At 32.5% G+C, this 18,390-nt stretch overlaps 1 pseudogene; it reads right to left on the bottom strand.

The window, feature by feature from the left end:
• Positions 1-17,281: 17,281 nt before the first annotated feature.
• On the bottom strand, positions 17,282-17,348 carry LOC149543336 (small nucleolar RNA SNORD36; annotated as a pseudogene).
• Between the last annotated feature and the right edge of the window lie 1,042 nt (positions 17,349-18,390).

Below are 18,390 nucleotides of genomic sequence, written 5' to 3'. Positions count from 1 at the left end.
GCTTGACATGAACTGCAAAATGTCTATTTAGCTTGGTAGCAACTAAGACACTTGGTTAACAATGCTGGATGAATAATAAACTTAGTGGCAACTATAGATCTCAATAGAAATGTAACCATTTGACTAAGTGTTGAGTCGCTGATAAACAAATTGACCTTAATGTCAACAATCTCCTCCTTTGGCATTAGTGACAAAAAAAATTATTAAACCAAAAAATATGAATACTCAAAATTACCAGTCAAAACAAACTTTCTTTTATCAACATATTTTGTCTTGAACCCAATTTTGACTTCCTGTTGTTGTAGCTCGGTAAAATACTTTGTTTTTTTTTTTTTCTAATTTTTCAAAATTGCCTTTTTAAAGTTATTTTATACTTATCTGTACATGTATCTACATATTACTATACTACCCCCTTATACATATATCTCTCCTATATACATACATATGGAGTATAGTGATCTTATTCCCCTTTATCACTAACATTCTATACAAATAATCTTCTCTATACTTATATATACACTTCTCCCCCTTTGCCAATAGTATTATCCCCATTTTTGATAGAAACACAAAAGATGTATAATATCTACAAGTTAATACCAAAATGTGACAAGAAATCAGAGTCTACCTTCATAATTAGTACCATAGTCTTGTCCCAATTCTCTTGCAATACCTTACTTGCATGTAAGGCTATTTGTACTTTTGCTAATAGTTCCATCATGTGGTCAGATATGGAGAAGTTATTATCATGGATGAGAGTCTTTGCATGTGCAATGTTCTTTTGTAGTGCATCCATGTTTGGAAGAATCATGCCTTGAATTTATGCAAGTGTGGCCCTAATTCTGGCTTCTTCCCTCAATAATTATTCCTGAATATTTGTTAGATATCTGATCTTTATGTAATGTGCAAAAGCATAACTTGGATCAAGTGACAACTAGTGTGCACTTTCCTTCATATCCTCATCTATCTTGGGAAATTTATCCTTGATCTCCCTTGTGAAGATAGATGTGTCACTCAGTTTGATAAGCAATGAAACAACATTGTTTACAAATTTTTCCAATGTAGCAAGAATGTTAGATAGTTCTACTTGATCTACAAATATCTTTAGTGTAACTTTCTCCAACACTTTGTTTTCAAATTTATTTTCAGCTCTCTGTAATAGTTTTTCTTGTCCATTCAAATCTTCATTACACTTGTAGACAATTTCAGCTAACTGATCCAGAATAAGTTGTTTGCTATCAACCTCAATACTTAGATCATTGACAAATATGCTCTTTATGTCCTCAAGGACTTTATTTTTATTCTTCTTCTCTTCTCTAAGCTTCTATTGCTTAGCCCTTTTCTTCAAGAGTTCTCACAGGGTATCCATTTGATTAGAAGTGAGGATAGAGATATCACAATTTGGAATAACAATGTCCTCATCCATATTAAATTCTTCTTCTTCTTCTTTACCCTTAACCTTTGAAATGGTAGAAACAATTTCTTTCCCCTTATTTAAAACTTCAGTGCTTGGTTGAGACCGATTCTAAACTATCATTTCACTGGCTATGGATACACTTGGTATTGAAACAATTGTAGAAATAGAACTAACAATAGGAATATCTTTTCATTTCTTAGCCAAGCTTGATGTTGGAAGAACTTGATGCTTGGCAAATGAAGTGTTGGGTACTTCAGTCAATGTAACACTTGGCAGTAGAGATCTAGAGATTGGTTGGGTACTTGGTGATACAGTGGTAACCACAACCAACTTGGTAGAAGCCTTCTCTAAGCCTAATTACACTAAGGCTTTGCTCAGAGAGTGAGGAAATGAAGTCATAATTAATGTTGCAATCTTTTCTACATCAGTTTCTTCAATACTTTGTATTTTTGGAAGACTTTCCTCACTGGCTTCCTAACCTTCCTCTTCATAATCAATATCAACATCATCTATCTCATCATTCTTTATATCTACTTCTTCTTCTACATCCTCATCTTCACCTTTCTTGTCATCAATAGACACCACAAATTCATTGGGTTTGTGCAACCCATAGACATTCTTCCATGTGATAGTAGTAGACTGCACCATAGATTCAATGTCTTTAAGAAGTATCAAACATGTGTTGAATTTGGGAGTGAGCTTCTTCTCATTATGCTTCAAGGACTTCTTCACCTCCTTTTCACTGAGACTTGACATAAGTTGTCTCAAAGTTTGTTCACAGATGTCCTTAGCAGTGTTCATTACACTATCTCATCTAGGCTTAACTACTTTCAAAAATTCATCATCATTTTTCTGTGAAAGCTCATAAGGTGAGTATTTCCACTTGCCCAATTTTTCCATAAGGCTATCCTTAATCTTTTCTCCTCTTCACTTCTCTCATACTTAAGAGATTTAAAACATGTCATGCCTTCTCCTTCTTCCATCTTCTTTAATTTTTCTTGAATTGTAGGTGCAGATCTTTTAAAGATAATCTTTTCTACTTCATCTTCACCTAACTTCAGCTTCTTCCTAGACTTGGCTGCTCTTCTTGTAAACGCTATAGGGGAAGACTTAGCAGGTTTGGTTATAATAACCTTCCCCTTCTTTTTGGGAGCCTCTTCTTTCTTAGATTTAGTTTCCTCTTCATCATCATCTTCATCTTCATCTTCTACATCATCTCCTTTTCTCTCGATAAGCATAAGAGGAGAACTTGATGACTACGAATTCTTGATTATTTTCTATATCCTCTTCCTTCCTTTTCTTATTGTTTAAGGTAGCTTTATCTCAAGCTCAATTCTGGCCTTAGCCTCATCATATGCTCCAAAATAAGTGGATTTAGGATACATATCATTTAATAGAGCTTCAATGATATCCTTAGTGTTGTCAATGTTAACCTCATATTCCAGAGGCTTAACCATGTCACTCTAGGTTTGACTATATGAATATAAAATTTGTCATAGTCAACCATGAAACAGATATCTTGCTCATAGTCTTTTACAAGCTTCCTAGGTATCCTAAATCCACTTTTCATCTTTTCTTTGAATGACTCAAAGTAATTATCGATAGTATTGCTAAAAATTTCACCCATTTCTATTATGTATTCATTGATTTGGTATAATACTAGAATGTATCCTTTCTCCATACTATAGATCCTTTGGAAGGGAAAAAATTTTGAACAAAGAAAAATAGACATGTCAAAAGAGACCTAAACTTACATAGGTTGTTCTTTGACACTCTGATGCTTTCCATATTCTTGTTGAATTGTATCAACAATAGCTTGGCAAGGTCAAAAGACAAGTTATCTTTCACCACCTTGTATGCCAAATCAATAGCTTCACATGACATGCTTCTCAACTAGCTTGAGTTGTATATCTTGTGAGCAATCACATGGATCCCAAACTTCAAGTCCATGTTTGTCACACTACTTAGCTCCATGCCTCTTTCGTCCCACTCGGCAAGAGTGCACTTTGTTAGTTCAGCTTGACCTAGGGTTTTAGTGGTCTTAGCTTTATTCAACATGGGCAATCTAGTGATTCTGTGTATCATTTTATTTGTTATCAAGATAGGGTGATCTAACCACAATTGTCCATTATGAACTTGGCTCAGAATAAATCTGATCCACTTGTGTAGTACCTACCCCTTGTTAGCTTTTCTTATTTTATTGTTGAACTCTTTTAGGCTAGCTTTATGTTTATGCTTGATGATCAGTGACATTTTTTTCTAGATTGTTGGATATTGTTTCATATTATACATATATAGATAGATAGTTAGTTAGTTAATTAGCTATTTCAGTTATCTCATGATTGTTTGATGATGATATATATGTTCATGTAGTGACTCTCAGTTATTTAATGATGTTAGTTAGATGAATGATTTATATGTTTTTTCTATGGTTACTTACCACATACTTGTATGTGTATGGTGTACGTGTATGTTTTCTTTATGTTTGACGTTTCTAATGTGGTTAAGGAAGGGAGTTGTAGCCACCTGCTAGTCAGGATCTACATGATGTACCACTTCCTACCACTGCTTATTTAGTTTAGAATATATGTGTTTGTACATGCATGCATATTGTAGGTATCAGGTATCAACTTCTCTGAATTTCTAGGATGAATGGACCCTATTGCAATATCTCAATGGTAAGAGAGGAGAGATAACTCTTGAGTCTGAATCCTATCCTTAAACTATTTGTCCTAAAAAGTAGGGCAAGTATCTAAGATGTTTACCCTTCCAAATTTTTTATATGATGTAAATTCATGATTATTACCCTTGAGTCTGATCTTGTATGTTGTATTTTATGATGGGTTTTTATAGTTCGTCTTGTGGGTCTATGGTAATTTTTCTGTTAATTAAATCAAATTAAAAGAAAAATTAATGATTTCATTTAATGGAAAGTTATTAAGATAGTTTCAATATTTAATTATTTGAGAAATTAATTAAATAAAAGAATTAAATTTAAAGATAAAATTATAGTTCTAATTTTAGAGCATAATAATATTTATTTAATAATAATATATTTAGGAGATCATTTTTAAATAAATGCTAAATATTATTATTACTTTAAGTTAATAAATATTTTTATCAAAAACGCTTTGAAAATTAATTAAAGAGAGAAAGAGAAATTAATTTAATAAAGATATTTCAAATTACAAAAAGTGTGCATGAATATTTAAAAAATAATAAAATATTAAAAAGAATTATGATCAACGAGTTCCCTCATGTGATTGCACAATTAGAGCCCCAAATTTACGGGAGAACTCTTTATCAGAGATCTAGAGCTCATTTTGTGGGGACCAGGATTTTGGAGAAGGGATTTTTGGAAAGAAGGGTTTCATAAGAAAGAGGATTTCTCGTGTTCTTCATGTGGTTGCATATTAGCACCATATTCAAGTAGAATCTTGTGGTTTATTCGCACAGTTATTTCTATTCTTTGAATTTCATGTCTTCATCATGTCTGATAAATGTGTTTTTAGAGTTTTATTTGAGATGAATCTTTCCTTGTGAATTTTATGGTTATTCTTATCAAATTTATCTGTATATGAGAATTGAGAAATTAGAAGCCCTCATTCTATAAATTTAATAGTTGGATATTTTAATCAGGAAGGGTTTTGGGAAAAAATTGAATTTTTAGAATGCAAAATCGATTGGTTTGATGGGTTTCCTCTATTAGATTAAATTCATAATTTTTATTTAAAAAATTATATTAAAAAAAGCATTTTTTTTGGGGGGGGGTTGGGGGGGACTAATTTTTATTATTATTATATAAAACACATTTAAAGAAAATAAAATATTAAATTAAATTTGGTTGGGAGTGGGGCCACCAAACCCCCCACCCCCCACCATTGCCCTACACGATAGCAAAGCTGTCGGAGGCCATTTATGGTTGCGCACGATAGACCCTACTGCCATGATAGCAAAGGTACTGTTGTAGGCAATACTTTGTTGTCACAACAATAGTCCTACCTATGAAAACAACCATTATTGGCAGGCCGACAAGCCTTAAACACCTTAGTATTTTATTTTTAAATTTCATTTTTTAACTTTAATTCTTATAAAATTTAATTATTATTTATTAATAATTTTATTAATAAGCTCTTTTAAATATTAATTAATTAATAATTAATAATTTATTAATATATTTTTAAAATAATTATAAATTTAATTTAATTAATTTAGTTTAATTAAGTTTTAATTAATAATAAATATTATTTAATAAAAAATAAATTTATTTATTATTGTTATTATGTAATGATTTTTAATTTATAAAATTGTAATTATTGTATTAAATGATTGATAATTATCATTTTAATAAATAAATTAATAAATATTTTAAAGTTAAGTTATGATATTTAATTGTGATCTTTTAACTTATTTTCATAAGTTAAGGGTAATTGTGCGATTTAAAAAAAAAAGGGAAATGGGTTGAGTTGTAAAGGGAAAATAGTAAACTTTATTAAACCAAAAAGGTACAATGAAATGGAAACTTAAACCTTACTATAAACTCAAACTATGTGTTTTCAAAATCAAACAAAACTATGAAACTACACTATTTGTTGAATGCTCTCTTGTATGTTAGGTTTGGGGTTGACTTAATACTTTGACCAAATTAGAATGTTTACCAAAGGCTCGTGAGTTCTATTTTTGTGATGTCATGATGATGTTTGATCTTGATCTTTATACTCAACCATGGTAATTTGTCTTGTATGCTCTATGAGGAGTTTTGATCTATTGATTGTTACTGCTTCTAGTGTTCTTGTGTGAAATTGAGGTGAATGGTGTGACCTATCTAACTTAACCTTTGAGTCTTTGATTAGTTATTTTTGGATGCTTTCCAATTTCTTGTAAAGCACTGAGGTGTTATTATGAATTGTCTTTAGATGCTTTCCAATCACTTATATAGGGTTGAGGTGAAAACTATTATTCTTTGATTTTTACTTTTATGAGCCCAGGGTAGGTAATATGTATGTTATGTTGGGAAGTGGCTTGCAATGGAGGCTGAGGCCCTAAAGAGGCTGATGGGTAACTTACTATAGGTTATTTTAATAAGTGAAAATACTACACTAAATGAGAGTAAAATGAACTAATACGAGTTTTTGTCTTTCCTCGTCCATGCCTCGAGTGCTAGTATAGACTAGGATGGGAGTAGAGAGGATGTTTGGTTGCAACCATGTATCATTAGTATGCCTTGTCAGTATGAAAGGATATTAGTGTTGCATAGAGTCACTAGGGGGCCGGAGGATTAAAAGACTAGTTGGGTAATCTCAAAGTTGGCTCATGCGATGACACTTGTGTACTAGCATTATAGATTCCCTACATGTTATTATTGCCTCTAGGTTTAGATGTATTTATCTTGGTACCTTTGAGTTAGATTGCTTTTAGATTTTCCTTGACTTAGATGTTGATTTCGATTTTTGACTTTTTTTTCCTGTTTGGCACTTGAGATTATCTCATCAACATGGTGGGAGTGGACCTTTTGGGTTTCCACAAGGTTGGGTGGTAGTACTTTTTACTTTTGCCATTGAGATCTATCAGTTCGATGCCATGGTTGGAGTTCCTTGTTCTGCATTTCCTTTCATTCTATCTTTGTGTACTACGATGGATGGTTATACTTATTGTATTGTATTTTAATTTCATGGATCTTAAAGAGATGATGTAATCTATTTCATGATATATATTCTTTCAATCTTTCATACCCTGTGACATGTACAGTAGATGATTGTGCATTTTATTTATTGCCAAGTGGCATTCAGGACAATTATATAATATTTAAATGAATGTAAACTTGTAGTTAATCTTTAATGTGGATGTGTTATATATTAGATTGATTATTAATTAAATTTAAATGGGATTCAACCTCTTGGGATCCTTAAGGAATGTAACATGTTTATGGGTTTCTTATGTATGAATGTATGTTATTGCTTCCACTATTTTATAATTGTTGTTATATGCTATCTTTAAAAAAAATGTTTGGCAAACTTAGTGAAACTTTAGGTTAGTTCTTTTGGATCCCTTGGTGGGGCGTTACAACTTGACTTGAAAGTCCTTTGGCATATGTAGAATATGTGTTAAGCCCTTTGTTTCCAAATGATTATGCTTAAGTTTGAGAATGCCATCCACACATAACTTATTGAACTCTTCATTCATTTCCATGGTTTCAAGTTCTTGGATAGAAAAATGATAGAACAAACAAATATCATGGAAAAAAATTACCTTGGTTGGAATTTTTGATTGCGCTCTAGTGGGGTCTAATGTCTCTGCAATTGTTGGGCTTAGCTTGAATACGGGAGTCTTGCAATCCACTCCATGAACCAACATTTCTTATCCTTTCTTCACTTTTTTGCTTGAAGATGTCATCACCTGGTAGGGTTTCAAAAATAATTGCTCAAATTGCTTGGAAACTCTAATTTCGCTCTTCACTCTATGCTCTGAAAATTCATGATGAAAGAATGCATTCGATTTCATCCTTTTAATGAATTTCCTCTTTCAATCACCATTAATTCTTCGTACGTATACTCACTCGATGATAGGTTTTCCTCCACTTGGTTTGGTATTTAATGCTCAAAAGATACCTTCAATTCAGTAAGGTCTCCTAACTCAGTAGGAACTACCAACTCAGAGAACTTCAAAACTTGGTAACATTACCACCATTCAGTTTGACCTTGGTACTTGACAAAGTCACTAACTTGGCATCTACATTATGAAATGATATGTAACCTGACCGTGCTTGGTAAGGTCTTGAACATCTATTATCACTCATTGATCCTTGTGCATCTTGAATGTTGATATGAATCTTTCTACTTGCTAGTTGGAATTGATGTTAGATGACTTCTTCTGAATCACAATTCTAGTGATCTCCATAGGGAACTAAGTTGAAATGGTTGGGCCACCCAACTCACTGACTTAGGTGTCATCCACTTCATGATTTTGGCTTGCATTCTCTGAAGATTTTGGTACCCATTGCTACCTCATTTGTTTTCTAATATTGTCAGCTTTGGCTTTCTTTTCATCTTCAACTCTTCTTGTGTTTATGTAGTTCTTGGCAAGATGTCCAAGTTTACTACAAATAAAACATCTCTTTGTAGTATCTCTTTTCCTCATGTGATGTTTCACACAATTTTCTCCAGTGTGCCCAAACTCACCACAGTAGTAACATCTACACCATGTGTTGTGATCCCATCCAAATATTGCTTTCACAATTTTTTCTCTTGGGTTCCACTTCTTAGTTTTGCACTCTAAATATTTGTGTCCTTGTTTCTTGCAATTGTGACACTTTCCTTCAAACTTAGTTTTCTTTATGCGTTCACTTGATCTATGTCCATGCTTGTTGTAACTGTAACACTTTCCATTGAATTTTGCTTTATCCTTGCTCAAACATTTGTTTAATGTATGACCTTACTTACCACAATGATTTCAAGTAGGCCTTTTGTTCTTTTAAGCTCCTTATTGAGATGATTTACCTTCTTCTATATATCCTAATCTAATTTTGACTTTGTGTCTATACTAAATTTTTTCATTTAATTGATTCATGCTTTCTTGAGTTTTCATCATTCTTTGATTGGTTTTCATTTCAATGCTATGATCATTTTGAAGTCTTTCATTGTTTTCCCTTAGATTCATAAGCTCTTGATTTGCATCATTGAGTTGATCAATAAATTATGCTTGCTAAAGGGATAGTTGTTGAGTTTCATTGTCCTTTTATTGTATCACTTCTTTGGCTTTTTATTTTTCTTCCATCACTTCACATAATCTGACTGATTGGATTTCTTGCTCTCTTTTCAACTTTTTGACTTCTTCTTAAAGATTGAAATTTTTCTTTAATAGGTCTTTGATTGTTGCATTAGCTTCATCTGAATTTCTTTCTCGAAATAACTCTTTAATACTTCTTTCAATGTAGAGATTTCCATCCATTTGTATTGCAAAATCTTTCCTTCTTTTCAATGATTGAGAGAGTTTCTTCTTTTCTTTCTTGAGTTGTCCAATGGCCAATTCTAGATCCAACTTTTCATTCTCAATATCCTTATCTAGCCAGTATACCTCCATTATATTGCCTCTAATCTTATCTCAAGTTGTCAAACTTCTGATGTGAGAACCAAAGCTCTGATACCAATTGTTGGAAATATAAGGTAGGCTAGGTTACTGAGAGGGAGGGGTGAATCGGCAACTAATAAAACTTTAACTTACTTCACTAATTAATCCTTCATATATTATTTTGATCTAATTGCATGCATGAAAGAATGAAAGAAATAAAACATTCATAACACTTTGACACAAGATATGGTGACCTAGAAACTTTCCAATTAGAAAGTAAAATTGGGGTGGGGATGATACCCAGAAGCTTTAGTACTATAGTATAAAGTTAGCCTTTTGAGGCTTACGATTGACCAATTCTGGTGATCTACCATGATAGGAGCAATAAGTACTATTAGGTCCACCTTGTTAAATGATTTACAAACATACAATGAAGTAAGCACTCTATTAGGATATTTAGCAAAAGACTATTAAGTCTACCTTGTTAAACAATTTGACTAATGCACCCATTAGGATGAATTAGTGTCCGATCTCTGATTTGCAACATTAATTTGCTAAATGAGATTCCTTGCATTACAATGATCACTTGGCTATGATAGATTAATCTCTATTGTCCCTTATACTACTTTTAGCCTTCTTCAATTCACATTCATACACTCCTTATTCTTCTTCACATACTTATTTAGATATGATACCATGCATTACATATATACCAATCCAATTCATTACCTTTTAGAGTTGGCTACATTACCAAATTTATCATAATTCACAAAGTCAACCAAATTGTTGTAACTCAAGTTTTGAAGACAAAATTGGTGATGTTCTGATACTCGACAAACACTTTCAATGCTCAAAAAACTATGACACTTAGTTGAAGCTGAAGCTTAGTCCATACTGATCACTCTTGAGTAGCTCGAACTCAATCAACACCATGTGACTCGGTGGACACTGAGAAATGTGATAGCTACTGAATCACTTGATTGACACTGCATGACCCAGTCAAAACTAGATTCATTGAGTTAATATTGTGAGTTTGGTAGGCACTGTAGAGCTTGGTTGATAGTATAGAACTCGGTTAACACCAAATTCTTCATTGCATCCACTGGATAACTTGGTAGACACTTCTATGCTTGGGCTATACTGAAACTATTTTGATTCTTAGTAGATGTTGTGTATCTCGACATGAACTACGAACTATTTGTTTAGGTAGCAACTGAGACACTTGGTTAACACTATTGGATGAATGATAAGCTTAGTGGTAACTATAGATCTCGATAGTAATGTAACCATTTGACTAAGTGTTGAGTCACTAATAGAAAAATTGATCTTAATGTCAACAAAGCTAGATGAAGATCTTAAAGGGATTTTGTGTGAAATATGGGGAGTTAGGGTGAAGGACTATATGGTTGATAATCAAGGTCATCTAGGTAGGGAATGGAGATGGAAGGATTGAACAATTGATTGGTTTTGAGAGCAACAATAGGCTCTTTTTAACAACATTTTAAAGATAAGGGAAGTGTTCCTAATTGAAAGAGAGGATAAGGTGTTTTGGTGTGTGTCTTCTTTAGGGGAGTGTGTAGTCAAGATGGGTTATCATCAGATCTTTAGAGGTAGGCTAGAAAATTTAAAGGCAAGGGATATATGATGGTATAAGGATTGCCTCCCTAAGGTTGGTGCCTTTTCTTGGCTAGTGGTGCAAGGAAGGATTCTTACTGGTGAAAGTACAAAACATATTAGTTTTTTATGGTCTAAATAAATGTGTGATGTGCTATTAGCATGATGAGACTACATATATTTTACTTTTGAACTATTCAGAGGCATCAACTTGTTGGTATATAGTACAAGGTAAATTGGATAAGCAGGGCGAATGGATGCTAAATTTGAAGGATTTCTTTGTTAGTTGGCCTCAAGCTAAAAAATGCTCTTTGATATATAGTGTATGGATGCTTATTCCTTCAATTGTGAATTTGGAGATTTGGAAAGAAATAAATAAATGAATTTTATAGGATAAGGTTGAGTCCATTGAAATATTTCTTTGGAGATTGAGGAGGTGAGTGCAGTTTCATTTAGGAAGGGATTTAGGAAATTGAAATTCACAAAAGAAGATGGTGAAATTTAGAAGCTATGTCCTGGCATTAGGATAATGAAACCTAGGAGTGGAAAGTAGGATAAACATATTGGTGGTAATAGAAGAAAAATTACATGATTGACACCAAAAGATGGACGAATTAAAATAAATTTTGATGGTGTTGCACAAAGAGGATCCTTGATCCATTGAGGGTTGGGGTTATTTTGAGAAAAAAAATTAGGGGAGATTTTAGCCTTTAGAGGGCTCGAATTGATGGAAGGGAAAAATAATATATTGCATAGATTAAGGGAACTTTCTTGGCTTCATTTAGGGGTTCCAAAGCTTCATTTAGAAGGTGACTCTTTAATGGTGGTAGAAGCTATTTGATTGAATAGGATAAATGTTTGGCACTTGGATAATTATATCAAGGTCATTAGAGATGCATTGTAAATTTTTGAAGATTACAAAAGTGAGTAATGTTTGTAGAGAAGATAATGTGGAGGCATATGTTTTGTTAAAATGGGCTTCTAGTTTCCAAGAGATTGGTAGGATGCAGTTTGAATTTTGTCATTGTTGGGCAGATTTTCTCTTTGAAGAAATTTACTTTTTATTTGGCTTCTTCTAAATAATATTAGTAGGTGAAAAGGGTAATGATTAATGGTTGTGCATGGGAGATATTTTTTGATGGAAGACTTGACAAAAGTGAAATAATGGTTTATTATAGGGAGGCTTTATTGGTTGGAAATGATATACCATTATAGAGAATGTAATGATTATGATAGTGTAAAGCCTATCAAAAATTTGATGACAATTATCTTTAAAAAGGAGTGGTAGTTAAGTTATTTCCAAAATAATTGGTGGTGTGTCTGGTTTAGTGAAAGGCAACTATGGAGTTTAATTTTACCTTCAAAATGTGGAGGTAGTAGAAAGCATTCATTGGGATAGTGCCAGAGAAGTGATTGAAGTTATTGTTGTTATGCCCAATGAATAATGTTATGTGGGTGGTGCAGTGAATGCTAGGGAATCTATTCCAAGAATCAGCCAATCACTAGAAAGCTCAAGAATATATTGTAGCCATGATAATGGTGTCAAAGTTAGAGATGAATGTAGAAACATCGATGGTGAAATGGGTAGTGGAGGCTTTACTTCCAAAGGACCTAATTTTGGGTCTAAATTCATTGTTGGAATGGGCCTTTCCAAGTTATTGGCTCAATTATAGTGAGTGTTTTGAGAATGAGGTGGAAGGGAATGATGTTGATCACTACTCATTTTTGTGGTGACTGAAGAGAATTTATCAAAGGGCTAGGTATACAAATAAAATTACGATAGAATGTGCATAGTTGAAGGAAGAGATTCATTTGTTTCAAGTGAATAATGGGTGCAGGTGATGGGGTTTCCAATTGCACCTTAGTGGAGGCATCAATCTGGTATCCCATGTCATTGAAGAATGGTGGTGTGAGTTATTTTCCCAAACAACTAAATTTATGATGTGTGTGACCTCATTTTTGTTTATGATATATGCTTTATTTTTTCTATGTAATAAGATTTTGGCTACAAAGATGTAGACAGAATGGTGGTTTTTGTTACATGTTTTTTTAATAGAAAACTAGTAAATACAAGTTTGGATTTTGAAGGTATTTTAAGGGGTCAACCAAAACTTGTGGACATAAGATATTGGCAATGAAGGTAGATGAACAAGGTTTTTTGGAGGTTTGGAGTCCTCTGGTTTTACAAAGATTGAAGCGATCAAGATGGATGACATAAGGGTGAAGAAAAGATGTGCCATGAAACCAAATTAATTTTAATCAAAACATGAATATTATATATATTATTTATATAATGATAAATACTTCATAACATAATGTAATATTACTTATGTTTAATGTGAAATAATAATGTTGCTCAATATAAATAGCATCAATAATAAATAGTAATGTATAATAAATAGTAATGTTAACATTAATAATTTAAATATAATAAATCAAAATTTTAAGAAATATGTATTTTGTCTCAAATGATAAATAAATATTGAATATTAATAAATCAAAATGTAGAAAAGACATAATAAAATAATCCCTAACATAGGACTTGTACACCATACGTCGTGACTCGATAATTCAAAGGGGCACAAGCCACTCAACATGACACGTATAAGTGCAAGGATATAAATACAGGTAGAAAAACACAATCGAACACTTTATTTCCCACACAAGGGTGAATTGACAATTACAAACATGTAATCCATGTCACCATCAAGAAGGAGGAAGTAGACTAAACATCAAAGGAGATAAGTGGACTGTTGACTACCAAGGACTCACAAAAATGGGTAATGTATCGATCATGCATCACAAGCAATCAAACTCGACTACCCAACATGGATCCAAGACATCCAACTATCATACTCTACATGTTCTATGGACCCACCAAGGTACAAGGAAGGTATAAAAAGGGGTAACAACCACATAAGTGAGAACACTCCTTACAAAGCAGACAAGACAATAACATCAGGGCCCACGTCATCATCACACAAGGTAAGTAGGTATAAGGTTGATAAGTAGGAGGTTATGTATCTATAGTAATATCTTGTTCATATGTATACATAATGGTTATATTATTCTTTAAGGGTAGTTATATTTGTAATAGTATTTACTTTAAACGATCCATAATATATTTAGATAATAATTCTTTAAGGGATCAAAACTAGGATTTATGGCAAGATAAATAGGTGTAATAAAAAATGAATATTATTCTAAATGTAGAGAATAACATTGCATTATATGTAATAGAATATGCATATACTTTAAGAAAGTGTAGTGGATTTGTTAAGAAAACCTTGTAGACCTTTTAGGAATGATCTTCAAAGATGATGGCTAACTAATCAAGGATCATTCAACAAAACATAGGGGGTCTTTATAGAGGGCTATGGAGCTTGAATTGAAAGGTAGTTTCGAGAATGAAGGCCAAATAATTGAGGACCATTCTTTAGGACACAAAGGATCATCACAAAGGGTTAGAAGCCTGATTGAAGAAATCCTTTAAGGAAGTGTAGAAATAATGGCATTTGAAGATATAAATCACTAGAATTGAATTTAATAGTATATTTCTATTTATAATTTCTATAGGTAAAGTTTTCCTAAGTAGTGGGGATATTCTAGTGGTATTAGAGCATAATCTTACCATAATCCTACCATCTTATGTAATTTAGTAGTCAAACATCAGCACATCTAAGATCAATGGAAAGAAAACTAGCCCAATAATTGAGAAATTTTATGAAAAAAACTAATTAGAGATTTAAAAGAATTGAAATCTCCAGTAAAATGCTACTCAAAGCCATACAAAAATTAAGCAATGACAACAATCAGAATGAAAGACTTAATCGATAGGGAGATTTTCATTCTAATCATGAGGAAAATGAGCCCTCATCACAAAGTTTAGTTCCACAAGATAAACTTCCTTCTTTTATTACAAGGAGAGAGCCTACTACATAAGAAGGAACAACTAATAATAGTGTGGAAGAAATTTCACAAATGTATGCGAACTTGGATCCAAATACTCGACAGCTTATACCTTGTAAACAATACTATGAAACAAAAACAATGGAAAATAGAAAGAAAATTTATGTAGATGAAAACCTTTAGGAAAAAGTAAATAAAGTAATTAAACATACCAATATTATAATGTGTTAGGAAAGGAAACTACTCAATCATGGGTGCAAAATTTAGGTACATATTTATCATACACTCCTATGACATAAGCATGAGCCATTAAATTTTTCATACTTCATTTAAGGGGTTCAACCCACAAATGATGGCATTGTGGTCAAAATTCCTTTGGGATAAAAAAAGATTACTACCTATAATGAATTCACTCAAAAAATGATGAGTAGGTTTGATAAAAAAGATCCTGAGTGATACTGCCAAGAGCTAACTAACCTCAAACAAATAGGGTTAGTAAAAGAGTTTGCTAATTAGTTTCAAGACTTATCTGTAATGGTTCCAAATTTATCCTAGGGCCAACTCACCCATATATTTATAGGACTTAAAGATCCTATTAAAATCGATGTAAAACAATTTGAGCCTCAAAGTTTAGAGGAAGCTATAAGGAAAGAAAAAAACATTGAGACTAATGTAATAAAGGAAAAATCAAATAGTTTATAACGCCCTGCTAGGAACCCAAGAGAAATAACCTATCATGATTCAATGTTTACTGAACTATTTTTAATTTTTTAATTTTAAACAACACAAGATAACAATGTGGAAGTAATATACACATACACATCATGTACACATAAGCAATTACACATATAATTTTACATTCCTTAAGGGTTCCTTCACTTTGATTTATGTTTAATAAGTTTATATTAATTAGTTTAAGTCTCAAGTATAATATTTCATGATCATAAAGAAATAATAGATACATCATCTCATACGAAAAATTTATATAAAATAAACTAATGCAATAAAATACATCTAATGAATAACATCCACTGCACATGTTGCAGGGTATGTAAGCATCGATACAAGCACATAAAAATACAAGATACATGATAACACATATACATCAACTGAATAGAAGTTTCTAAGATAAGAATAAGAATGATAATGGTACAACTACATCCATGAACATCCAAAATTTTCCAAACTGAGGGGGACCCAAATGTTAAGAAGACACTACCTCCTAACTGTGTGGTCACCTAATCAGGCTCCCACTTGCACTATGCATGAGAGATAGTGTACAATCCACACACATATAATCAAATCATAAAACAATCCTAGGTAAGGAATCTTGATAGCCAAATCTACCTCAAGGGTAACACAAACTACTGAAGAAGGGAAGATAATCCAAATAAAAAAGGAACTCAATCCAACACCATCACCACATACCAAGTCAACATACAAGTACCAAGTATAAATCAAGTATCAAAAATCAAGAGATAATATCAATAAAAGTTATCCACTTCATGTCAAAATTTGCATGTCAAAAGTACAAAAACCAATAGATTACCAGTTGTCTTCAATGAAAGTAAACCACAATCAATAAGAATATCCAACAATAAGTACACTACCAATAAATAGCTAACACTCATCAATAAAAGTCAACTGCCAACAATAAATGACATCCAATCAATAAGTAGCAAATCACAATAAATACACCATCAAAAGAAATATATCTAACACGCACACCACTAGAGGTAAATATAAAAAAAACCATGAAGAAGACTTAGGATATATACTAGGAAGTGTCATCACATGGTCAAACTACTTGATTTACCCTGGACTAGTCTCTAACTAGACCTTGGACCCTCAAGTGTTGAGTTACCTTAGATTGGTCACTTTGGACCTCGAACCCTCAACATGACACATGTGGAACTAGAATACTCTCTCATGAAGATGAGGAATAGAGTCATACCTCTTACTAGGTATCATCCCATTCCCACTCTTAGCTTATACAAGCAATCAAGGAAAAATCTCTAACTTATATTTTTAATGTATTCCAAATATTTTAATTACTATTTTATCACATATTACACAACTTACAATGAGTTACCTTGGTAGCCTCTTTGGGCCCTGACCCCCATTGCAAGCCACTCCCATAGACATGCACATAAACTAGATTCGCAAAAATCACAAACCACAATTGTGTCCCATACTACAAAAGTAATATTGATCAAATTTGGTTCCTTAACAGGAAACCAAAAAATAACATTGGTTCGCAAAACCCAACCTCTCATAAATGCTCAGTAGCATAAAGCTCATAAAACATAAATTTCAATTCAAATCATAAAGTACATCATGACATCAAGTCAAATAATCATAAAAAAAAATCTCAAAAATGCCTCTAGTGCACATCCTAACTTGGCCAAGTAAACGACCCACAAAGAAAACCATCACAAAAATAAACATCACAAGGCTATAAATAGAATATAAGAAAACACATAATTTTTAGCCATATCATTTAATTTCATCAATATCTCTTATTTAGTCTGATTTATAAAGATGTGTTGACCAATAAAGTACACACACACACACACACACACACCTAATATAAATTTTTATGCTAGTATAAGTTGTTACGCTAATTGAATAGGAAGAAAATGGAAACCTCTTCTCAACCCTAATTTCCAAAAGGAATGATCCAAATTAATTAAGCACAAGAAAGTGTTCAATGCAAAAATGGATCAAGTGATGGAGAAAAGGGTGAAAAGAAGTTCAATTGGTCTTGTTTCTATTTTGAGGGGAGTATGTGCTTAAATCTTGAAATAGATAAAAGACAAATACAAACCTTGAATCTGGAAAAGTGTTGATTTTTGATGTCTATGTATAGTTTGGGGAATTATGCAACCAATTGTAGATTCAAAATGTTGAGACAGAGAAAACCCAGAAATATTTTATCTTTTTGAAGGGAGGTCAACCTTGACCCTGTTGGCGGGGCACAATCTTACCCTAGGGAACAATTGTACCCTGTAAAGCCGACCTTGACCTGCACTTCTTTGATGAAATTTTGTTCATAGATCTTGCAAGTTCAATGAAAATGGTATCCAAATCTACTCTCCAATTTGCTATTCCAACTTGTATCTGCAAGAAAATGGTTTTGTTCTTTACATGAGGGGTTTGCTTCAGTCAAACCCCAATTTGGAATCAACCTTAATAATGGAATTGAAATAGAGAATGCTAGAAAGTAGTAGAAGTAAATCTAACAATGAATCTATGATACTCAATAGATTTGAAATGTAAACAAGTATATTGATATGAAAATTTGAGCATAACATTAACAAATGTAAACCAAAACCTCCATGATTGTATGCTTAGAATCCACCTTGAAAGAAGTATGAATAGATCTT

Source organism: Cupressus sempervirens, chromosome 8 (genome assembly GCF_028749045.1).
Source record: "Cupressus sempervirens isolate cs-2001-9-10 chromosome 8, ASM2874904v1, whole genome shotgun sequence".
Taxonomy (NCBI): Eukaryota; Viridiplantae; Streptophyta; class Pinopsida; order Cupressales; family Cupressaceae; genus Cupressus; species Cupressus sempervirens.
The sequence above is the reverse complement of the archived record's forward strand: the minus strand, read 5'-3'. Positions and strand labels throughout refer to the sequence as shown.